The 25926-nt window shown below is 61.0% G+C and overlaps 1 long non-coding RNA gene across 1 annotated transcript; it reads right to left on the bottom strand.

Annotated features, from left to right (window-relative positions):
* Nucleotides 1–613: 613 nt before the first annotated feature.
* Nucleotides 614–25536, bottom strand: LOC137363295 (uncharacterized). Its single transcript, XR_010972762.1, has 3 exons — nt 25401–25536; nt 23604–23705; nt 614–1257 (listed from the first exon to the last, which is right to left on the bottom strand). It is a non-coding gene; the product is annotated as an uncharacterized lncRNA (long non-coding RNA).
* Between the last annotated feature and the right edge of the window lie 390 nt (nt 25537–25926).

Raw genomic sequence — 25926 nt, 5'->3', positions numbered from 1 at the left:
TATGGAGGGAGAGACAGAGAGAGAGATAGAGAAAGAGAGACAGGGAGAGAGAGAGAGAAACAGAGACAGAGATATACAGAGGGAGAGAGAGGCAGAGGGAGAGAGAGGGAAAGAGGGAGAGACAAAGAGAAAGTGAGAGAGAGAGACAGGCAGACAGAGAGAGAGTGAGACACAGAGAGAGACAGAGACAGAGAGAGAGGGAGACAAATGGAGAGAGACAGAGGGAGAGACAGAGAGAGCAGGAGAGCGACAAAGGGGGAGAGAGTTAGAGACAGACAGGGGGAGAGAGAGAGACACACAGAAAAAGAGAGAGACACAGGGAGAGAGACAGAGAGAGTGGGAGATAGAGAGAGGGAGACAGAGAGAGAGACAGAGGAAGAGAGAGAGAAGGTGGGAGAGATATGGAGGGAGAGACAGAGAACGAGACAGAAAGAGAGAGAAAGAGAGAGAAAAAGGGAGAGAGAGAGAGAAAGAGGGAGAGACAGAGAGAGACAGCAAGAGAGACCGGGGGAGAGAGAGAGAGAGAGAGAGAGAGAGAGAGTGAGAGTGAGGGACAGATAGTGTGAGTGAGTGGGTGTAATGAAGAGACACTGCTCATATTTGCTTCTGGTTTAATTGTCGGTTTATTGTGGGTTGCACTGCCCCCAGTGTAGGCAGGGCCACATGGCACCGTGCCAAGGAAACAGTGAATGGAAAGATATAAAAAATAAGCAGAGAATGTTTGCTGTTAAAATAGGAGCTGATTGTCGGTCAGACACACGGTAAATAAACAACGGCTGCTCACCAGAGTAAATATAATTCTATATATTTATATTTTATACAGCATATATTATATACATCCAGAAAGAGTGCTTTCAGATGGAGGGAGGGACCCTCTGCATTGTGGGATGGGCCTGGGAGAATGGGAGGACTCACTGGGAGAATGAGACGATAGGTGGGGGGAGGGGGATGGAGAGGGAGAAGGAGGAAAGAAAGGGGGAGAAGGAGGGAGAGAGGATTGGGGAGGGGGAGAGAAAAGGAGAAGGGGAAGGAGAGGGGGAGGGGTGTGAGAGGGAATTGGGGAGGTAGAGGGGATTGGGGAGGGAGAGGGGATTGGGATGGGGGCGGGGGAGGGAGAGGGGGAGGGCAATGGTGGGGGGGAGGGTAAATGGGGTGGGACAGGAAGGAGAGGGGAAGCAGTATTGCTGTTTGTGGGGGGGGGGGGGGGGGTCCCTTGTGCTCCCAGATTCCAAAAAGAGCAGGAATAACAGAGTCATTCTGAAAAAAAACAAGGAAAAATGAGCTTAACATTCTCGATCTGGAGAGAACTCCCTCAGTACTGACCCTCCGACAGTGCAGCACTCCCTCAGTACTGACCCTCCGACAGTGCGGCACTCCCTCAGTACTGACCCTCCGACAGTGCGGCACTCCCTCAGTACTGACCCTCCGACAGTGCGGCACTCCCTCAGTACTGACCCTCCGACAGTGCAGCACTCCCTCAGTACTGACCATCCGACAGTGCGGCACTCCCTCAGTACTGACCCTCCGACAGTGCTGCACTCCCTCAGTACTGACCCTCCGACAGTGCGGCACTCCCTCAGTACTGACCCTCCGACAGTGCGGCACTCCCTCAGTACTGACCCTCCGACAGTGCGGCACTCCCTCAGTACTGACCCTCCGACAGTGCGGCACTCCCTCAGTACTGACCCTCCGACAGTGCGGCACTCCCTCAGTACTGACCCTCCGACAGTGCGGCACTCCCTCAGTACTGACCCTCCGACAGTGCGGCACTCCCTCAGTACTGACCATCCGACAGTGCGGCACTCCCTCAGTACTGACCCTCCGACAGTGCGGCACTCCCTCAGTACTGACCCTCCGACAGTGCGGCACTCCCTCAGTACTGACCCTCCGACAGTGCGGCACTCCCTCAGTACTGACCCTCCGACAGTGCGGCACTCCCTCAGTACTTACCCTCCGACAGTGCGGCACTCCCTCAGTACTGACCCTCCGACAGTGCGGCACTCCCTCAGTACTGACCCTCCGACAGTGCGGCACTCCCTCAGTACTGACCCTCCGACAGTGCGGCACTCCCTCATTACTGACCCTCCGACAGTGCGGCGCTCCCTCAGTACCAACCCTCCGACACTCCCTCAGTACTGACCCTCCGACAGTGCGGCACTCCCTCAGTACTGACCCTCCGGCAGTGCGGCACTCCCTCAGTACTGACCCTCCGACAGTGCGGCACTCCCTCAGTACTGACCCTCCGACAGTGCGGCACTCCCTCAGTACTGACCCTCCGACAGTGCGGCACTCCCTCAGTACTGACCCTCCGACAGTGCGGCACTCCCTCAGTACTGACCCTCCGACAGTGCGGCACTCCCTCAGTACTGACCCTCCGACAGTGCGGCACTCCCTCAGTACTGACCCTCCGACAGTGCGGCACTCCCTCAGTACTGACCCTCCGACAGTGCGGCACTCCCTCAGTACTGACCCTCCGACAGTGCGGCACTCCCTCAGTACTGACCCTCCGACAGTGCGGCACTCCCTCAGTACTGACCCTCCGACAGTGCGGCACTCCCTCAGTACTGACCCTCCGACAGTGCTGCACTCCCTCAGTACTGACCATCCGACAGTGCGGCACTCCCTCAGTACTGACCCTCCGACAGTGCGGCACTCCCTCAGTACTGACCCTCCGACAGTGCGGCACTCCCTCAGTACTAACCCTCCGACAGTGCGGCACTCCCTCAGTACTGACCCTCCGACAGTGCGGCACTCCCTCAGTACTGACCCTCCGACAGTGCGGCACTCCCTCAGTACTGACCCTCCGACAGTGCGGCACTCCCTCAGTACTGACCATCCGACAGTGCGGCACTCCCTCAGTACTGACCCTCCGACAGTGCGGCACTCCCTCAGTACTGCACCTCCGACAGTGCGGCACTCCCTCAGTACTGACCCTCCGACAGTGCGGCACTCCCTCAGTACTGACCCTCCGACAGTGCGGCACTCCCTCAGTACTGACCCTCCGACAGTGCGGCACTCCCTCAGTACTGACCCTCCGACAGTGCGGCACTCCCTCAGTACTGACCCTCCGACAGTGCGGCACTCCCTCAGTGCTGACCCTCCGACAGTGCGGCACTCCCTCAGTGCTGACCCTCCGACAGTGCGGCACTCCCTCAGTACTGACCCTCCGACAGTGCGGCGCTCCCTCAGTACTGACCCTCCGACAGTGCGGCGCTCCCTCAGTACTGACCCTCCGACAGTGCGGCGCTCCCTCATTACTGACCCTCCGACAGTGCGGCGCTCCCTCAGTACCAACCCTCCGACACTCCCTCAGTACTGACCGTCCGACAGTGCGGCACTCCCTCAGTACTGACCCTCTGGCAGTGCGGCACTCCCTCAGTACTGACCCTCCGACAGTGCGGCACTCCCTCAGTACTGACCCTCCGACAGTGCGGCACTCCCTCAGTACTGACCCTCCGACAGTGCGGAGCTCCCTCAGTACTGACCCTCCGACAGTGCGGCACTCCCTCAGTACTGACCCTCTGACAGTGCGGCACTCCCTCAGTACTGACCCTCCGACAGTGCAGCACTCCCTCAGTACTGACCATCTCACAGTGCGGCACTCCCTCAGTACTGACCCTCCAACAGTGCGGCACTCCCTCAGTACTGACCCTCCGACAGTGCGGAGCTCCCTCAGTACTGACCCTCCGACAGTGCGGAGCTCCCTCAGTACTGACCCTCCGACAGTGCGGAGCTCCCTCAGTACTGACCCTCCGACAGTGCGGCACTCCCTCAGTACTGACCATCTCACAGTGCGGCACTCCCTCAATACTGACCCTCCAACAGTGCGGCACTCCCTCAGTACTGACCATCTCACAGTGCGGCACTCCCTCAGTACTGACCCTCCAACAGTGTGGCACTCCCTCAGTACTGACCCTCCGACAGTGCGGCGCTCCCACAGACTGACCCTCCGACAGTGCCGCGCTCCCTCAGTACTGAACTTCTCACAGAGCGGCACTCCCTCAGTGCTGACGCTCCGACAGTGCGGCACTCCCACAGACTGACCCTCCGACAGTGCAGCACTCCCTCAGTACTGACCATCTCGCAGTGCGGCACTCCCTCAGTACTGACCCTCCAACAGTGCGGCACTCCCTCAGTACTGACCCTCTCACAGTGCGGCACTCCCTCAGTACTGACCCTCCAACAGTGCGGCACTCCCTCAGTACTGACCATCTCGCAGTGCGGCACTCCCTCAGTACTGACCCTCCAACAGTGCGGCACTCCCTCAGTACTGACCCTCTCACAGTGCGGCACTCCCTCAGTACTGACCCTCCGACAGTGTGGCACTCCCTCAGTACTGACCGTCCGACAGTGCGGCACTCCCTCAGGACTGACCGTCCGACAGTGCGGCACTCCCGCAGTACTGACCCTCCGACAGTGCGGCGCTCCCTCAGTACTGACACTCCGACAGCGTGGCACTCCCTCAGTACTGACAGTGCGGCACTCCCTCAGTACTGACACTCCGACAGTGCGGCGCCCCCTCAGTACTGACCCTCCGACAATGCAGCGCTCCCTCAGTACAGGCCCTCTGACAGTGCGGCACTCCCTCAGTACTGACCCTCCGACAGTGCGGCACTACCTCAGAACGGACCCTCCGACAATGCAGCGCTCCCTCAGTACTGACCCTCCGACAGTGCGGCTCTCCCTCAGTACTGACCCTGGACAATGCAGCGCTCCCTCAGTACAGACCCTCCGACAGTGCGTCGCTCCCTCAGTACTGACCCTCCGACAGAGTGGCTCTCCCTCAGTACTGATACTCCGACAGTGCAGCGCTCCCTCAGTACTGACACTCCGACAGTGCGGCGCTCCCTCAGTACTGACCCTCCGACAAAGCAGCGCTCCCTCAGTACAGGCCCTCTGACAGTGCGGCATTCCCTCAGTACTGACCCTCCGACAGTGCGGCACTCCCTCAGTACTGACCCTCCGACAGTGCGGCACTCCTTCAGCACTGACCCTCCGACAGTGCGTCACTCCCTCAGTACTGACCCTCCGACAGTGCGGCGCTCCCTCAGCACTGACCCTCTCACAGTGCGGAATTCCCTCAGTACTGACCCTCCGACAGTGCGGCACTCCCTCAGCACTGACCTTCCGACAGTGCGGCATTCCCTCAGCACTGACCCTCCGACAGTGCGGCACTCCCTCAGCACTGACCCTCCGACAGTGCGGCACTCACTCAGTACTGACCCTCTCACAATGTGGCACTCCCTCAGCACTGACCCTCCGACAGTGTGGCACTCCCTCAGAACTGAACTTCTCACAGTGCGGCACTCCCTCAGTGCTGAGCCTCCGACAGAGCGGCACTCCCTCAGACAGACCCTCCGACAGTGCGGCGCTCCCTCAGTACTGACCCTCTGACAGTGCGGCACTCCCTCAGCACTGACCCTCCAACAGTGCGGCACTCCCTCAGTACTGACCATCCAACAATGCAGCACTCCCTCAGTACTGACCCTCCGACAGTGCGGCGGACCCTCAGTACTGACACTCCGACAGAGTGGCTCTCCCTCAGTACTGACCCTCTGACAGTGCGGCACTCCCTCAGTACTGACACTCCGACAGGGCGGCACTCCCTCAGTACTGACACTCCGACAGAGCGGCACTCCCTCAGTACTGACACTCCGACAGGGCGGCGCTCCCTCAGTAATAACCCTCCGACAGTGCGGCTCTCCCTCAGTACTGACCCTCCGACAATGCAGCGCTCCCTCAGTACAGACCCTCCGACAGTGCGTCGCTCCCTCAGTACTGACCCTCCGAAAGTGCGGCACTCCCTCAGTACTGACCCTCCGACAGTGCGGCACTCCCTTAGTACTGACCCACCGACAGTGCGGCTCTCCCTCAGTACTGACCCTCCGACAGTGCGGCACTCCCTCAGTACTGACCCTCCGACAGTGCGTCACTCCCTCAGTACTGACCCTCCGACAGTGCAGTGCTCCCTCAGTACTGACCCTCCGACAGTGCGGCGCTCCCTCAGTACTGACCCTCCGACAGTGCGGCGCTCCCTCAGTACTGACCCTCCGACAGTGCGGCACTCCCTCAGTACTGACCCTCTGACAGTGCGGCACTCCCTCAGTACTGACCCTCCGACAGTGCGGCACTCCCTCAGTACTGACCCTCCGACAGAGTGGCTCTCCCTCAGTACTGACCCTCCGACAGTGCGGCGCTCCCTCAGTACTGACCCTCCGACAGTGCGGCTCTCCTTCAGTACTGACCCTCCGACAATGCAGCGCGCCCTCAGTACAGACCCTCCGACAGTGCGTCGCTCCCTCAGTACTGACCCTCCGACAGTGCGGCACTCCCTCAGTACTGACCCTCCGACAGTGCGGCACTCCCTCAGGACTGACCCTCCGACAGTGCGGCACTCCCTCAGTACTGACACTCCGACAGTGCGGCGCACCCTCAGGACTGACACTCCGACAGAGTGGCTCTCCCTAAGTACTGACCCTCCGACAGTGCGGCACTCCCTCAGTACTGACCCTCTCACAGTGCAGCACTCCCTCAGTACTGACCCTCCGACAGTGCGGCACTCCCTCAGTACTGACCCTCTCACAGTGCGGCACTCCCTCAGTACTGACCCTCCGACAGTGCGGCGCTCCCTCAGTACTGACACTCGACAGAGTGGCTCTCCCTCAGTACTGACCCTCCGACAGTGCGGCGCTCCCTCAGTACTGACACTCCGACAGAGCGGCTCTCCCTCAGTACTGACCCTCCGACAATGCTGTGCTCCCTCAGTACAGACCCTCCGACAGTGCGTCGCTCCCTCAGTACTGACCCTCCGACAGTGCGGCACTCCCTCAGTACTGACCCTCCGACAGTGCGGCACTCCCTCAGTACTGACCCTCCGACAGTGCGGCGCTCCCTCAGGACTGACACTCCGACAGAGTGGCTCTCCCTCAGTACTGACCCTCCGACAGTGCGGCACTCCCTCAGTACTGACCCTCCGACAGTGCGGCACTCCCTCAGTACTGACCCTCCGTCAATGCAGCGCTCCCTCAGTACTGACCCTCCGACAGTGCGGCTCTCCCTCAGTACTGACCCTCCGACAGTGCGGCACTCCCTCAGTTCTGACCATCCGACAATGCAGCACTCCCTCAGTACTGACCCACCGACAGTGCAGCACTCCCTCAGTACTGACCCTCCGACAGTGCGGCTCTCCCTCAGTACTGACCCTCCGACAGAGCGGCGCCCCCTCAGTACTGACCCTCCGACAGAGCGGCGCTCCCTCAGTACTGACCCTCCGACAGTGCGGCTCTCCCTCAGTACTGACCCTCCGACAATGCAGCGCTCCCTCAGTACAGACCCTCCGACAGTGCGGCGCTCCCTCAGTACTGACCCTCCGACAGTGCGGCGCCCCCTCAGTACTGACCCTCCGACAGAGCGGCGCTCCCCCAGTACAGACCCTCCGACAGTGCGGCACTCCCTCAGTACTGACCCTCCGACAGTGCGGCACTCCTTCAGCACTGACCCTCCGACAGTGCGTCACTCCCTCAGTACTGACCCTCCGACAGTGCGGCGCTCCCTCAGCACTGACCCTCTCACAGTGCGGAATTCCCTCAGTACTGACCCTCCGACAGTGCGGCACTCCCTCAGCACTGACCTTCCGACAGTGCGGCATTCCCTCAGCACTGACCCTCCGACAGTGCGGCACTCCCTCAGCACTGACCCTCCGACAGTGCGGCACTCACTCAGTACTGACCCTCTCACAATGTGGCACTCCCTCAGCACTGACCCTCCGACAGTGTGGCACTCCCTCAGAACTGAACTTCTCACAGTGCGGCACTCCCTCAGTGCTGAGCCTCCGACAGAGCGGCACTCCCTCAGACAGACCCTCCGACAGTGCGGCGCTCCCTCAGTACTGACCCTCTGACAGTGCGGCACTCCCTCAGCACTGACCCTCCAACAGTGCGGCACTCCCTCAGTACTGACCATCCAACAATGCAGCACTCCCTCAGTACTGACCCTCCGACAGTGCGGCGGACCCTCAGTACTGACACTCCGACAGAGTGGCTCTCCCTCAGTACTGACCCTCTGACAGTGCGGCACTCCCTCAGTACTGACACTCCGACAGGGCGGCACTCCCTCAGTACTGACACTCCGACAGAGCGGCACTCCCTCAGTACTGACACTCCGACAGGGCGGCGCTCCCTCAGTAATAACCCTCCGACAGTGCGGCTCTCCCTCAGTACTGACCCTCCGACAATGCAGCGCTCCCTCAGTACAGACCCTCCGACAGTGCGTCGCTCCCTCAGTACTGACCCTCCGAAAGTGCGGCACTCCCTCAGTACTGACCCTCCGACAGTGCGGCACTCCCTTAGTACTGACCCACCGACAGTGCGGCTCTCCCTCAGTACTGACCCTCCGACAGTGCGGCACTCCCTCAGTACTGACCCTCCGACAGTGCGTCACTCCCTCAGTACTGACCCTCCGACAGTGCAGTGCTCCCTCAGTACTGACCCTCCGACAGTGCGGCGCTCCCTCAGTACTGACCCTCCGACAGTGCGGCGCTCCCTCAGTACTGACCCTCCGACAGTGCGGCACTCCCTCAGTACTGACCCTCTGACAGTGCGGCACTCCCTCAGTACTGACCCTCCGACAGTGCGGCACTCCCTCAGTACTGACCCTCCGACAGAGTGGCTCTCCCTCAGTACTGACCCTCCGACAGTGCGGCGCTCCCTCAGTACTGACCCTCCGACAGTGCGGCTCTCCTTCAGTACTGACCCTCCGACAATGCAGCGCGCCCTCAGTACAGACCCTCCGACAGTGCGTCGCTCCCTCAGTACTGACCCTCCGACAGTGCGGCACTCCCTCAGTACTGACCCTCCGACAGTGCGGCACTCCCTCAGGACTGACCCTCCGACAGTGCGGCACTCCCTCAGTACTGACACTCCGACAGTGCGGCGCACCCTCAGGACTGACACTCCGACAGAGTGGCTCTCCCTAAGTACTGACCCTCCGACAGTGCGGCACTCCCTCAGTACTGACCCTCTCACAGTGCAGCACTCCCTCAGTACTGACCCTCCGACAGTGCGGCACTCCCTCAGTACTGACCCTCTCACAGTGCGGCACTCCCTCAGTACTGACCCTCCGACAGTGCGGCGCTCCCTCAGTACTGACACTCGACAGAGTGGCTCTCCCTCAGTACTGACCCTCCGACAGTGCGGCGCTCCCTCAGTACTGACACTCCGACAGAGCGGCTCTCCCTCAGTACTGACCCTCCGACAATGCTGTGCTCCCTCAGTACAGACCCTCCGACAGTGCGTCGCTCCCTCAGTACTGACCCTCCGACAGTGCGGCACTCCCTCAGTACTGACCCTCCGACAGTGCGGCACTCCCTCAGTACTGACCCTCCGACAGTGCGGCGCTCCCTCAGGACTGACACTCCGACAGAGTGGCTCTCCCTCAGTACTGACCCTCCGACAGTGCGGCACTCCCTCAGTACTGACCCTCCGACAGTGCGGCACTCCCTCAGTACTGACCCTCCGTCAATGCAGCGCTCCCTCAGTACTGACCCTCCGACAGTGCGGCTCTCCCTCAGTACTGACCCTCCGACAGTGCGGCACTCCCTCAGTTCTGACCATCCGACAATGCAGCACTCCCTCAGTACTGACCCACCGACAGTGCAGCACTCCCTCAGTACTGACCCTCCGACAGTGCGGCTCTCCCTCAGTACTGACCCTCTGACAGAGCGGCGCCCCCTCAGTACTGACCCTCCGACAGAGCGGCGCTCCCTCAGTACTGACCCTCCGACAGTGCGGCTCTCCCTCAGTACTGACCCTCCGACAATGCAGCGCTCCCTCAGTACAGACCCTCCGACAGTGCGGCGCTCCCTCAGTACTGACCCTCCGACAGTGCGGCGCCCCCTCAGTACTGACCCTCCGACAGAGCGGCGCTCCCCCAGTACAGACCCTCCGACAGTGCGGCGCTCCCTCAGTACTGACCCTCCGACAATGCAGCGCTCCCTCAGTACAGACCCTCCGTAGTGCGGCACTCCCTCAGTACTGACCCTGGACAATGCAGCGCTCCCTCAGTACAGACCCTCCGACAGTGCGTCGCTCCCTCAGTACGGACCCTCCGACAGAGTGGCTCTCCCTCAGTACTGACACTCCGACAGTGCAGCGCTCCCTCAGTACTGACACTCCGACAGTGCGGCACTCCCTCAGTACTGACCCTGGACAATGCAGCGCTCCCTCAGTACAGACCCTCCGACAGTGCGTCGCTCCCTCAGTACTGACCCTCCGACAGTGCGGCGCTCCCTCAGTACTGACACTCCGACAAAGCAGCGCTCCCTCAGTACAGGCCCTCTGACAGTGCGGCATTCCCTCAGTACTGACCCTCCGACAGTGCGGCACTCCCTCAGTACTGACCCTCCGACAGTGCGGCACTCCTTCAGCACTGACCCTCCGACAGTGCGTCACTCCCTCAGTACTGACCCTCCGACAGTGCGGCGCTCACTCAGCACTGACCCTCTCACAGTGTGGAATTCCCTCAGTACTGACCCTCCGACAGTGCGGCACTCCCTCAGCACTGACCTTCCGACAGTGCGGCATTCCCTCAGCACTGACCCTCCGACAGTGCGGCACTCCCTCAGTACTGAACCTCCAACAGTGCGGCACTCCCTCAGCACTGACCCTCTCACAGTGCGGAATTCCCTCAGTACTGACCCTCCGACAGTGCGGCGCTCCCTCAGTACTGACCCTCCGACAGTGCAGCGCTCTCTCAGTACTGACCCTCCGACAGTGCGGCGCTCCCTCAGCACTGACCCTCCGACAGTGCGGCACTCACTCAGTACTGACCCTCTCACAATGCGGCACTCCCTCAGCACTGACCCTCCGACAGTGTGGCACTCCCTCAGAACTGAACTTCTCACAGTGCGGCACTCCCTCAGTGCTGAGCCTCCGACAGAGCGGCACTCCCTCAGACAGACCCTCCGACAGTGCGGCGCTCCCTCAGTACTGACCCTCTGACAGTGCGGCACTCCCTCAGCACTGACCCTCCAACAGTGCGGCACTCCCTCAGTACTGACCATCCAACAATGCAGCACTCCCTCAGTACTGACCCTCCGACAGTGCGGCGGACCCTCAGTACTGACACTCCGACAGAGTGGCTCTCCCTCAGTACTGACCCTCTGACAGTGCGGCACTCCCTCAGTACTGACACTCCGACAGGGCGGCACTCCCTCAGTACTGACACTCCGACAGGGCGGCGCTCCCTCAGTAATAACCCTCCGACAGTGCGGCTCTCCCTCAGTACTGACCCTCCGACAGTGCGGCGCTCCCTCAGTACTGACCCTCCGACAATGCAGCGCTCCCTCAGTCCAGACCCTCCGACAGTGCGTCGCTCCCTCAGTACTGACCCTCCGAAAGTGCGGCACTCCCTCAGTACTGACCCTCCGACAGTGCGGCACTCCCTTAGTACTGACCCACCGACAGTGCGGCTCTCCCTCAGTACTGACCCTCCGACAGTGCAGCGCTCCCTCAGTACAGGCCCTCTGACAGTGTGGCACTCCCTCAGTACTGACCCTCCGACAGTGCGTCACTCCCTCAGTACTGACCCTCCGACAGTGCAGTGCTCCCTCAGTACTGACCCTCCGACAGTGCGGCGCTCCCTCAGTACTGACCCTCCGACAGTGCGGCGCTCCCTCAGTACTGACCCTCCGACAGTGCGGCACTCCCTCAGTACTGACCCTCTGACAGTGCGGCACTCCCTCAGTACTGACCTTCCGACAGTGCGGCACTCCCTCAGTACTGACCCTCCGACAGAGTGGCTCTCCCTCAGTACTGACCCTCCGACAGTGCAGCGCTCCCTCAGTACTGACCCTCCGACAGTGCGGCTCTCCCTCAGTACTGACCCTCCGACAATGCAGCGCGCCCTCAGTACAGACCCTCCGACAGTGCGTCGCTCCCTCAGTACTGACCCTCCGACAGTGCGGCACTCCCTCAGTACTGACCCTCCGACAGTGCGGCACTCCCTCAGGACTGACCCTCCGACAGTGCGGCACTCCCTCAGTACTGACACTCCGACAGTGCGGCGCACCCTCAGGACTGACACTCCGACAGAGTGGCTCTCCCTAAGTACTGACCCTCCGACAGTGCGGCACTCCCTCAGTACTGACCCTCTCACAGTGCAGCACTCCCTCAGTACTGACCCTCCGACAGTGCGGCACTCCCTCAGTACTGACCCTCTCACAGTGCGGCACTCCCTCAGTACTGACCCTCCGACAGTGCGGCGCTCCCTCAGTACTGACACTCGACAGAGTGGCTCTCCCTCAGTACTGACCCTCCGACAGTGCGGCGCTCCCTCAGTACTGACACTCCGACAGAGCGGCTCTCCCTCAGTACTGACCCTCCGACAATGCTGTGCTCCCTCAGTACAGACCCTCCGACAGTGCGTCGCTCCCTCAGTACTGACCCTCCGACAGTGCGGCACTCCCTCAGGACTGACCCTCCGACAGTGCGGCACTCCCTCAGTACTGACACTCCGACAGAGCGGCTCTCCCTCAGTACTGACCCTCCGACAATGCTGTGCTCCCTCAGTACAGACCCTCCGACAGTGCGTCGCTCCCTCAGTACTGACCCTCCGACAGTGCGGCGCTCCCTCAGTACTGACCCTCCGACAGTGCGGCGCTCCCTCAGGACTGACACTCCGACAGAGTGGCTCTCCCTCAGTACTGACCCTCCGACAGTGCGGCACTCCCTCAGTACTGACCCTCCGACAGTGCGGCACTCCCTCAGTACTGACCCTCCGTCAATGCAGCGCTCCCTCAGTACTGACCCTCCGACAGTGCGGCTCTCCCTCAGTACTGACCCTCCGACAGTGCGGCACTCCCTCAGTTCTGACCATCCGACAATGCAGCACTCCCTCAGTACTGACCCACCGACAGTGCGGCACTCCCTCAGTACTGACCCTCCGACAGTGCGGCGCTCCCTCAGTACTGACACTCCGACAGAGTGGCTCTCCCTCAGTACTGACCCTCCGACAGAGCGGCGCCCCCTCAGTACTGACCCTCCGACAGAGCGGCGCTCCCCCAGTACTGACCCTCCGACAGTGCGGCCCTCCCTCAGTACTGACCCTCCGACAATGCAGCGCTCCCTCAGTACTGACCCTCCGACAGTGCGGCGCCCCCTCAGTACTGACCCTCCGACAGTGCGGCTCTCCCTCAGTACTGACCCTCCGACAATGCAGCGCTCCCTCAGTACAGACCCTCCGACAGTGCGGCACTCCCTCAGTACTGACCCTCCGACAGTGCGGCACTCCCTCAGTACTGACCCTCCGACAGTGCGGCACTCCCTCAGTACTGACCCTCCGACAGTGCGGCACTCCCTCAGTACTGACCCTCCGACAGTGCGGCGCTCCCTCAGTACTGACCCTCCGACAGTGCGGCACTCCCTCAGTACTGACCCTCCGACAGTGCGGCACTCCCTCAGTACTGACCCTCCGACAGTGCGGCGCTCCCTCAGTACTGACCCTCCGACAGTGCGGCACTCCCTCAGTACTGACCCTCCGACAGTGCGGCGCTCCCTCAGTACTGACCCTCCGACAGTGCGGCACTCCCTCAGTACTGACACTCCGACTGTGCGGCATTCCCTCAGGACTGACACTCCGACAGAGCAGCGCTCCCTCAGTACTGACCCTCCGACAGAGCGGCGCTCCCTCAGTACTGACCCTCCGACAGTGCGGCACTCCCTCAGTACTGACCCTCCGACAGTGCGGCGCTCCCTCAGGACTGACACTCCGACAGAGTGGCTCTCCCTCAGTACTGACCCTCCGACAGTGCGGCACTCCCTCAGTACTGACCCTCCGACAGTGCGGCGCTCCCTCAGTACTGACCCTCCGACAGAGCGGCTCTCCCTCAGTACTGACCCTCCGACAATGCTGTACTCCCTCAGTACTGACACTCCGACAGTGCGGCGCTCCCTCAGTACTGACCCTCCGACAGTGCGGCACTCCCTCAGTACTGACCCTCCGACAATGCTGTACTCCCTCAGTACTGACACTCCGACAGTGCGGCACTCCCTCAGTACTGACCCTCCGACAGTGCGGCACTCCCTCAGTACTGACCCTCCGACAATGCTGTACTCCCTCAGTACTGACACTCCGACAGTGCGGCGCTCCCTCAGTACTGACCCTCTGACAGTGCGGCGCTCCCTCAGGACTGACACTCCGACAGAGTGGCTCTCCCTCAGTACTGACTCTCCGACAGTGCGGCGCTCCCTCAGTACTGACCCTCCGACAGTGCGGCACTCCCTCAGTACTGACCCTCCGACAGTGCGGCACTCCCTCAGTACTGACCCTCCGACAATGCTGTACTCCCTCAGTACTGACACTCCAACAGTGCGGCACTCCCTCAGTACTGACCCTCCGACAATGCTGTACTCCCTCAGTACTGACACTCCGACAGTGCGGCACTCCCTCAGTACTGACACTCCGACAGTGCGGCACTCCCTCAGTACAGGCCCTCTGACAGTGCGGCACTCCCTCAGTACTGACCCTCCAACAGTGCGGCACTCCCTCAGTACAGGCCCTCTGACAGTGCAGCACTCCCTCAGGACTGACACTCCGACAGAGTGGCTCTCCCTCAGTACTGACCCTCCGACAGTGCGGTACTCCCTCAGTACTGACCCTCCGACAGTGCGGCGCCCCCTCAGTACTGACCCTCCGACAGAGCGGCGCTCCCTCAGTACTGACCCTCCGACAGTGCGGCGCTCCCTCAGGACTGACACTCCGTCAGAGTGGCTCTCCCTCAGAACTGACCCTCCGACAGTGCAGCACTCCCTCAGTACTGACCCTCTGACAGTGCAGCACTCCCTCAGTACTGACACTCCGACAGTGCGGCGCTCCCTCAGTACTGACACTCCGACAGAGCGGCACTCCCTCAGTACTGACCCTCCGACATTGCAGCTCTCCCTCAGTACTGACCCTCCGACATTGCGGCACTCCCTCAGTACTGACCCTCCGATAGTGCGGCGCTCCCTCAGGAGTGACACTCCGACAGAGCGGCTCTCCCTCAGTACTGACCCTCCGACAGTGCGGCACTCCCTCAGTACTGACCCTCTCACAGTGGGGCACTCCCTCAGTACTGACCCTCCGACAGTGTGGCACTCCCTCAGTACTGACCATCCGACAATGCAGCACTCCCTCAGTACTGACCCTCCGACAGTGCGGCGCTCCCTCAGTACTGACACTCGACAGAGTGGCTCTCCCTCAGTACTGACCCTCCGACAGTGCGGCACTCCCTCAGTACTGACCCTCCGACAATGCAGCGCTCCCTCAGTACTGACCCTCCGACAGTGCGGCACTCCCTCAGTACTGACCCTCCGATAGTGCGGCACTCCCTCAGTACTGACCCTCCGACAGTGCGGCGGTCCCTCAGGACTGACACTCCAACAGAGTGGCTCTCCCTCAGTACTGACCCTCCGACAGTGCGGCACTCCCTCAGTACTGACACTCCGACAGTGCGGCGCTCCCTCAGTACTGACACTCCGACAGTGCGGCGCTCCCTCAGTACTGACACTCCGACATTGCGGCACTCCCTCAGTACTGACCCTCCGACAGAGCGGCTCTCCCTCAGTACTGACACTCCGAAAATGCAGCGCTCCCTCAGTACAGGCCCTCTGACAGTGCGGCACTCCCTCAGTACTGACCCTCCGACAGTGCGTCACTCCCTCAGCACTGACCCTCCGTCAATGCAGCGCTCCCTCAGGAGTGACACTCCGACAGAGCGGCTCTCCCTCAGTACTGACCCTCCGACAGTGCGGCACTCCCTCAGTACTGACACTCCGACAGTGCCGCGCTCCCTCAGTACTGACCCTCCGACAATGCAGCACTCCCTCAGTACAGGCCCTCTGACAGTGCGGCGCTCCCTCAGCACTGACCCTCCGACTGTGGGGCGCTCCCTCAGCACTGACCCTCTCACAGTGCGGAATTCCCTCAGTACTGACCCACCGACAGTGCGTCACTCCCTCAGCACTGACCCTCCGTCAATGCAGCGCTCCCTCAGGAGTGACACTCCGACAGTGCGGCATTCCCTCAGTACTGACCCTCCGACTGTGCGGCGCTCCCTCAGTACTGACACTCTGACAGTGCGGCACTCCGTCAGTACTGATCCTCTCACAGTGCGGCACTCCCTCAGTACTGACACTCCGACAATGCAGCACTCCCTCAGTACTGACCCTCCGACAGTGCGGCACTCCCTCAGTACTGACACTCTGACAGTGCGGCGCTCCCTCAGTACTGACCCTCCGACAGTGCGGCACTCCCTCAGTACTGACCCTCCGACAGTGCGGCACTCCCTCAGTACCGACCCTCCGACAGTACGGCACTCCCTCAGTACTGACCCTCCGACAGTGCGGCGCTCCCTCAGTACTGACACTCCGACAGAGCGGCGCTCCCTCAGTACTGACCCTCCGACAATGCAGCGCTCCCTCAGTACAGGCCCTCTGACAGTGCGGCACTCCCTCAGTACTGACCCTCCGACAGTGCGGCACTCCCTCAGTACTGACCCTCTCACAGTGCGGAATTCCCTCAGTACTGACCCTCCGACAGTCCGGCGCTCCCTCAGCACTGACCCTCTCACAGTGCGGAATTCCCTCAGTACTGACCCGCCGACAGTGCGGCATTCCCTCAGTACTGACCCTCCGACAGTGCGGCGCTCCCTCCGTACTGACCCTCCGACAGTGCGGCGCTCCTTCCGTACTGACCCTCCGACAGTGCGGCACTCCCTCAGTCCTGACCCTCTCACAATGCGGCACTCCCTCAGCACTGACCCTCCGACAGTGCGGCACTCCCTCAGTACAGGCCCTCTGACAATGCGGCATTCCCTCAGTACTGACCCTCCGACAGTGCGGCACTCCCTCAGTACTGACCCTCCGACAATGCAGCGCTCCCTCAGTACTGACCCTCCGGCAGTGCGGCGCTCCCTCAGTACTGACCCTCCGACAGTGCGGCGCTCCCTCAGTACTGACCCTCCGACAGTGCGGCGCTCCCTCAGGACTGACCCTCCGACAGTGCGGCACTCCCTCAGCACTGACCCTCCAACAGTGCAGCACTCCCTCAGTACTGACCCTCTCACAGTGCGGCACTCCCTCAGTCATGACCGTCCGACAGTGCGGCACTCCCTCAGTACTGACCGTCCGACAGTGCGGCACTCCCTCAGTACTGACCATCCGACAATGCAGCACTCCCTCAGTACTGACCATCCGACAATGCAGCACTCCCTCAGTACTGACCCTCTCACAGTGCGGCACTCCCTCAGTCATGACCGTCCGACAGTGCGGTGCTCCCTCAGTACTGACCCTCTGACAATGCGGCCCTCCCTCAGGACTGACACTCCGACAGAGTGGCTCTCCCTCAGTACTGACCCTCCGACAGAGCGGCGCTCCCTCAGTACTGACCCTCCGACAATGCAGCGCTCCCTCAGTACAGGCCCTCTGACAGTGCGGCACTCCCTCAGTACTGACCCTCCGACAGTGCGGCACTCCCTCAGCACTGACCCTCCGACAGTGCGTCACTCCCTCAGTACTGATCCTCCGACAGTGCGGCACTCCCTCAGTACTGACCCTCCGACAGTGTGGCACTCCCTCAGTACTGACTCTCCGACAGTGCGGCATTTCCTCAGTACTGACCCTCCGACAGTGTGGCACTCCCTCAGTACTGACTCTCCGACAGTGCGGCGCTCCCTCAGTACTGACACTCCGACAGTGCGGCGCTCCCTCAGTACTGACCCTCCGACAGTGCGGCGCCCCCTCAGTACTGACCCTCCGACAGTGCGGCGCTCCCTCAGGACTGACACTCCGACAGTGCGGCGCTCCCTCAGGACTGACCCTCCGACAGTGCGGCACTCCCTCAGTACTGACCCTCTCACAATGCGGCACTCCCTCAGCACTGACCCTCCGACAGTGTGGCGCTCCCTCAGTACTGACCGTCCGACAGTGCGGCGCTCCCTCAGTACTGACCCTCCGACAATGCAGCGCTCCCTCAGTACAGGCCCTCTGACAGTGCGGCACTCCCTCAGGACTGACCCTCCGACAGTGCGGCACTCCCTCAGTACTGACCCTCTCACAATGCGGCACTCCCTCAGCACTGACCCTCCGACAGTGTGGCGCTCCCTCAGTACTGACCCTCTGACAGTGCGGCACTCCCTCAGCACTGACCCTCCGACAGTGCGGCACTCCCTCAGTACTAACCCTCCAACAGTGCGGCGCTCCCTCAGTACTGACACTCCGACAGTGCGGCGCTCCCTCAGTACTGACCCTCCGACAGTGCGGCGCCCCCTCAGTACTGACCCTCCGACAGTGCGGCGCTCCCTCAGGACTGACACTCCGACAGTGCGGCGCTCCCTCAGGACTGACCCTCCGACAGTGCGGCACTCCCTCAGTACTGACCCTCTCACAATGCGGCACTCCCTCAGCACTGACCCTCCGACAGTGTGGCGCTCCCTCAGTACTGACCCTCTGACAGTGCGGCACTCCCTCAGCACTGACCCTCTCACAGTGTGGCACTCCCTCAGTACTGAACTTCTCACAGTGCGGCGCTCCCTCAGACTGACCCTCCGACAGTGCGGCGCTCCCTCAGTACTGACCCTCTGACAGTGCGGCACTCCCTCAGCACTGACCCTCTCACAGTGTGGCACTCCCTCAGTACTGAACTTCACACAGTGCGGCGCTCCCTCAGACTGACCCTCCGACAGTGCGGCGCTCCCTCAGTACTGACCCTCTGACAGTGCAGCACTCCCTCAGCACTGACCCTCCAACAGTGCAGCACTCCCTCAGTACTGACCCTCTCACAGTGCGGCACACTCTCAGTACTGACCGTCCGACAGTGCGGCACTCCCTCAGTACTGACCGTCCGACAGTGCGGCACTCCCTCTGTACTGACCGTCCGACAGTGCGGCACTCCCTCAGTACTGACCCTCCGACAGTGCGGCACTCCCTCAGTACTGACCATCCGACAATGCAGCACTCCCTCAGTACTGACCCTCCGACAGTGCGGTGCTCCCTCAGTACTGACCCTCTGACAGTGCGGCCCTCCCTCAGGACTGACACTCCGACAGAGTGGCTCTCCCTCAGTACTGACCCTCCGACATTGCGGCGCTCCCTCAGTACTGACACTCCGACAATGCAGCGCTCCCTCAGTACAGGCCCTCTGACAGTGCGGCACTCCCTCAGTACTGACCCTCCGACAGTGCAGCACTCCCTCAGCACTGACCCTCCGACAGTGCGTCACTCCCTCAGTACTGATCCTCCGACAGTGCGGCGCTCCCTCAGTACTGACACTCCGACAGTGCGGCACTCCCTCAGTACTGACCCTCCGACAGTGCGGCACTCCCTCAGTACTGACCCTCCGACAGTGCGGCACTCCCTCAGTACTGACCCTCCGACAGTGCGGCACTCTCTCAGTACTGACCCTCCGACAGTGCGGCACTCCCTCAGTACTGACCCTCCGACAGTGCGGCACTCCCTCAGTACTGACCCTCCGACAGTGCGGCACTCCCTCAGTAGTGACACTCCGACAGAGCGGCTCTCCCTCAGTACTGACCCTCCGACAGTTCGGCACTCCCTCAGTACTGACACTCAGACAGTGCGGCGCTCCCTCAGTACTGACACTCCGACAGTGTGGCACTCCCTCAGTACTGACCCTCCGACAATGCAGCGCTCCCTCAGTACAGGCCCTCTGACAGTGCGGCATTCCCTCAGTACTGACCCTCCGACAGTGCGGCGCTTCCTCAGTGCAGACCCTCCGACAATGCAGCGCTCCCTCAGTACTGACACTCAGACAGTGCAGCACTCCCTCAGTACTGACACTCCGACAGTGCTCGCCCCCTCAGTACTCACACTCCGACAGTGCGGCACTCCCTCAGTACTGACCCTCCGACAGTGCGGCACTCCCTCAGTACTGACCCTCCGACAATGCAGCGCTCCCTCAGTGCAGACCCTCCGACAATGCAGCGCTCCCTCAGTACTGACACTCCGACAGTGCAGCGCTCCCTCAGTACTGACACTCCGACAGTGCAGCGCTCCCTCAGTACTGACCCTCCGACAGTGCAGCGCTCCCTCAGTACTGACACTCCGACAGTGTGGCACTCCCTCAGCACTGACCCTCCAACAGTGCGGCACTCCCTCAGTACTGACCCTCTCAGTGCGGCACTCCCTCAGTACTGACCCTCCGACAGTGTGGCACTCCCTCAGTACTGACCGTCCGACAGTGCGGCACTCCCTCAGTACTGACCGTCCGACAGTGTGGCACTCCCTCAGAACTGACCGTCCGACAGTGCGGCACTCCCTCAGTACTGACCCTCTGACAGTGCGGCACTCCCTCAGTACTGACCATCCGACAATGCGGCACTTCCTCAGTACTGACCCTCCGACAGTGCATCACTCCCTCAGTACTGACCCTACGACAGTGCGGCACTCCCTCAGCACTGACCCTCCGACAATGCAGCGCTCCCTCAGTACAGGCCCTCTGACAGTGCGGCACTCCCTCAGTACTGACCCTCCGACAGTGCGGCACTCCCTCAGCACTGACCCTCCGACAGTGCGTCACTCCCTCAGTACTGACCCTCTCACAGTGCGGAATTCTCTCAGTACTGACCCTCCGACAGTGCGGCACTCCCTCTGTACTGACCCTCCGACAGTGCGGCACTCCCTCTGTACTGACCCTCCGACAGTGCAACACTCCCTCAGTACTGACACTCCGACAGTGCAGCACTCCCTCAGTACTCACACTCCGACAGAGCGGCACTCCCTCAGTACTGACCCTCCGACAGTGCGGCACTCCCTCAGTACTGACCCTCTGACAGTGCAGCACTCCCTCAGTACTGACCCTCCGACAGTGCAGCACTCCCTCAGTACTGACACTCCGACAGTGCGGCACTCCCTCAGTACTGACACTCCGACAGTGCGGCACTCCCTCAGTACTGACCCTCCAACAGTGCGGCACTCCCTCAGTACTGACACTCCGACAGAGCGGCACTCCCTCAGTACTGACCCTCCGACAATGCATCGCTCCCTCAGTACTGACACTCCGACAGTGCGGCGCTCCCTCAGTACTGACACTCCGACAGTGCGGCACTCCCTCAGTACTGACCCTCCGACAGTGCGGCACTCCCTCAGTACTGACCCTCTGACATTGCGGCGCTCCCTCAGTCCTAACCCTCCGACAGAGCGGCGCTCCTCCAGTACTGACCCTCCGACAATGCAGCGCTCCCTCAGTACAGGCCCTCTGACAGTGCGGCACTCCCTCAGTACTGACCCTCCGACAGTGCGGCACTCCCTCAGCACTGACCCTCCGACAGTGCAACACTCCCTCAGTACTGACCCTCTCACAGTGCGGAATTCTCTCAGTACTGACCCTCCGACAGTGCGGCACTCCCTCTGTACTGACCCTCCGACAGTGCAGCACTCCCTCAGTACTGACCCTCCGACAGTGCAACACTCCCTCAGTACTGACACTCCGACAGTGCAGCACTCCCTCAGTACTCACACTCCGACAGTGCGGCACTCCCTCTGTACTGACCCTCCGACAGTGCAGCACTCCCTCAGTACTGACCCTCCGACAGTGCAACACTCCCTCAGTACTGACACTCCGACAGTGCAGCACTCCCTCAGTACTCACACTCCGACAGAGCGGCACTCCCTCAGTACTGACCCTCTGACAGTGCGGCACTCCCTCAGTACTGACCCTCCGACAGTGCAGCACTCCCTCAGTACTGACACTCCGACAGTGCAGCACTCCCTCAGTACTCACACTCCGACAGAGCGGCACTCCCTCAGTACTGACCCTCCGACAGTGCGGCACTCCCTCAGTACTGACCCTCTGACAGTGCGGCACTCCCTCAGTACTGACCCTCCGACAGTGCAGCACTCCCTCAGTACTGACCCTCCGACAGTGCAGCACTCCCTCAGTACTGACACTCCGACAGTGCAGCACTCCCTCAGTACTCACACTCCGACAGAGCGGCACTCCCTCAGTACTGACCCTCCGACAGTGCGGCACTCCCTCAGTACTGACCCCCCGACAGTGCGGCACTCCCTCAGTACTGACACTCCGACAGTGCGGCACTCCCTCAGTACTGACACTCCGACAGAGCGGCGCTCCCTCAGTACTGACACTCCGACAGAGCGGCGCTCCCTCAGTACTGACCCTCCGACAGTGCGGCACTCCCTCAGTACTGACCCTCCGACAGTGCGGTACTCCCTCAGTACTGACCCTCCGATAGTGCGGCACTTCCTCAGTACTGACCTTCCGACAGTGCGGCACTCCCTCAGTACTGACACTCCGACAGTGCAGCACTCCCTCAGTACTGACCCTCCGACAGTGCGGCACTCCCTCAGTACTGACCCTCTGACAATGCAGCGCTCCCTCAGTACAGAGCGCACCCTCAGTACAGGCCCTCTGACAGTGCGGCATTCCCTCAGTACTGACCCTCCAACAGTGCAGCACTCCCTCAGCACTGACCTTCCGACAGTGCGGCACTCCCTCACTACTGACCCTCCGACAATGCATCGCTCCCTCAGTACTGACACTCCGACAGTGCGGCGCTCCCTCAGTACTGACGCTCCGACAGTGCGGCGCTCCCTCAGTGCAGACCCTCCGACAATGCAGCACTCCCTCAGTACTGACACTCCGACAGTGCAGCACTCCCTCAGTACTGACCCTCCGACAGTGCGGCGCTCCCTCAGTGCAGACCCTCCGACAATGCAGCGCTACCTCAGGACTGACCCTCCGACAATGCAGCGCTCCCTCAGTACTGACCCTCCGACAGTGCGGCGCTCCCTCAGTGCAGACCCTCCGACAATGCAGCGCTACCTCAGGACTGACCCTCCGACAATGCAGCGCTCCCTCAGTACTGACCCTCCGACAGTGCGGCACTCCCTCAGTGCAGACCCTCCGACAATGCAGCGCTCCCTCAGGACTGACCCTCCGACAGTGCAGCGCTCCCTCAGTACTGACCCTCCGACAATGCAGCGCTCCCTCAGTACTGACCCTCCGACAGTGTGGCGCTCCCTCAGTACTGACCCTCCGACAATGCAGTGCTCCCTCAGTACTGACCCTCCGACAATGCAGCGCTCCCTCAGTACTGACCCTCCGACAGTGCAGCGCTCCCTCAGTACTGACCCTCCGACAATGCAGCGCTCCCTCAGTACTGACCCTCCGACAATGCAGCGCTCCCTCAGTACTGACCCTCCGACAGTGGTGCGCTCCCTCAGTACTGACCCTCCGACAATGCAGCGCTCCCTCAGTACTGACCCTCCGACAGTGCGGCGCTCCCTCAGTCCTGACCCTCCGACAATGCAGCGCTCCCTCAGTACTGACCCTCCGACAATGCAGCGCTCCCTCAGTACTGACCCTCCGACAGTGCGGCTCTCCCTCAGTACTGACCCTCCGACAGTGCGGCACTCCCTCAGTACTGACACTCCGACAGAGTGGCTCTCCCTCAGTACTGACACTCCGACAGTGCGGCACTCCCTCAGTACTGACCCCCCAACACAGATTAAGAGACAGAAGCCCAGCTGATTTCAGCCAATGAAGGAGCTGATTCTTTGCTGTGTTGTGAACCTGCTTCACTCATTTACCTCGAGATTGTCACCTCCGTCTCCAGTCTCACTAGATCTCTGAGAAAGATCGATCCTCCTCACAGTCCAAAACCTCTTCAGGCAGAGGGAACGTAATGGTGTCTATTTGCAGAGAGAGAGAGACAGACAGACAGAGACAGACAGACAGAGACAGACAGAGACAGACAGAGACAGACAGAGACACACACACAGAGACACACACACAGAGACACACACACAGTGAAACAGAGAGAGAGATAGAGAGAGAGAGATAGAGAGAGAGAGACAAACAGAGAGAGAGACACACAGAGAGAGAGACACACAGAGACACACAGACAGTGAAACAGAGAGAGAGACACAGAGAGAGAAATACACACAGAGACACAGAGACACAGAAACAGAAAGAGAGACAGAGAGAGAGAGACACACAGACAGAGAAACACAGAGAGAGACAGAGAGACAGAGAGACAAACAGAGAGAGAGAGAGAGACAAGGTTATTAATGATCATAGTGTTTGATGGGGACAGTGCAGAGGGAGCTTTCCTCTGTATCTAACCCTGTTTTTTTTGGCCTCTATTCCTCAGGCCCCTTCATAAACATTTTTAAAATAACTTTCTTAAAAACCAGATAAATAAACAAAAACTCAAATTAAAATGCCATTCTCGGCGTCGACAATGCACTCCAGTCCCTGCGGTGCCCACCGGTCGCGGAAGGCCTCAAGCGTACCGGCGGACACCGCATGCTCCTTTTCCAGGGACACCCGGGCGCGAACGTAACCGCGGAAGAGGGGCAGGCAATCGGGGAGGACGGACCCCCCGACGGCCCGCAACCTGGACCTGTGAATTGCCACCTTGGCCAGGCCCAGGAGCAGACCGACGAGGAGATCCTCCTCCCGGCCCAAGCCCCTCCGCACCGGGTGCCCAAAGATCAGGAGCGTGGGACTGAAGTGCAGCCAGAATTTGAGGAGCAGCCCCTTCAGATACTCAAAGAGGGGCTGCAACCTCGCACACTCCGTATAAATGTGGAACACGGACTCGTCCAGGCCGCAGAAAGTACAGCTGGCCTGGGAGTCCGTGAACCTACTTAAAAGTCTATTGCACGGGACTGCTCTGTGCAGCACCCTGCACCCCAGGTCCCCGATGTAAAGGGGGAAGACTCCCGCGTAGAGAGACCTCCATCGGGGTTTCCCCTCGCCGCCAGATGGCAACGCGGACCGCCAGGGCGTGTCCAGCCGGCTGACGAGGGCGAGGAAGTGGAGAGTGTGCAGGAGCAGACCGTACAGGAAACCCCTCCGCGCCGATTGGAATGGCACGGAGGGCATTTCCGAGAGGCGGCTCGGGTTGTGCGGGACCGGCTCCCGAGGAGGATTTCGGGACCTGGGTCCGATGAGCAGTTCCGGCCGAGCGGGTGTCAGCTCGGCCGGGATCGCTCCGCACTCCCGAGCCCCCTCGCCACCCGCAGTGAGGGGCGTCCCGGGGTCTTCGGCTACTCCTCCGCCCGCCGGACCGTCCCCGGAGTCGGCCGCCCGGACAGCCGAGGCGCTCTCCTCCGCCGGCGGGGGAGAATATATATCTCGGTAAAAGACAGGTAGCTCCCTCAGAGAGGCGCGGCTAACGGACTCCACCGGGAGCTGCGTGTCGTCTTGAAGGCAGTGACACTGGCGGAATAAATACGTCGCCAGCGCACACCATCTGGGAGGACGCTCGACGTACAGCTATCTCTGTAGGGTCCGAAGACGGAGAGTCGCAGCCTGGGTGCGGATGCACACCAGCGACTGACCGCCCTCCTCGATCGGGAGTATCGATCCCCATGCTGTACCTGTCCTGGGAGTGTTTCTCTGCTCTCCTGTTGTTTGAGCTGAGACTGTTGAGTTGACTTGAAGGGGAACCTCCTGTTTGAGCACAGTCAGTGGTTTCTGTAGCAACGGGGGTCGCTTTGGCCTGTGTGTCACTTCATCATCTGTAGATGAAGGAGGAAGAGTGAAAGATGGAAAGTATCAGACATTGCACTAAGTGTACAGTACCCACTCAATCCCCACTTCCAGACCCCAGCTAATCACCCCCACCGCTCCCCCCAGCACTGCTACACATAGTCACAACTGATCAGAGGTCTGATCCTGGAGGCTGGATTCTCAGCAGTAACCCATCAAACTGCCCCGAAAACAGAGAATTGCTCACTAGACAATCATGCTGTCTCTCTCTCTCTCTCTCTCTGTCTCTCTCTCTCTCTCTCTCTCTGTCTTTTTGTCTTTGTCTCTCTCTCTCACAGTTTCTCTCTCTCTCAGTCTCTGTCTGTCTTTTTGTCTTTGGCTCTCTCTCTCTCTGTCTCTGTCCCTCTCTCTCTC

This window comes from Heterodontus francisci, unplaced genomic scaffold (genome assembly GCF_036365525.1).
Source record: "Heterodontus francisci isolate sHetFra1 unplaced genomic scaffold, sHetFra1.hap1 HAP1_SCAFFOLD_1489, whole genome shotgun sequence".
In the NCBI taxonomy this organism is placed as follows: domain Eukaryota; kingdom Metazoa; phylum Chordata; class Chondrichthyes; order Heterodontiformes; family Heterodontidae; genus Heterodontus; species Heterodontus francisci.
Note: the sequence above shows the minus strand (reverse complement) of the source record. Positions and strands in the feature narration are given on the sequence as shown.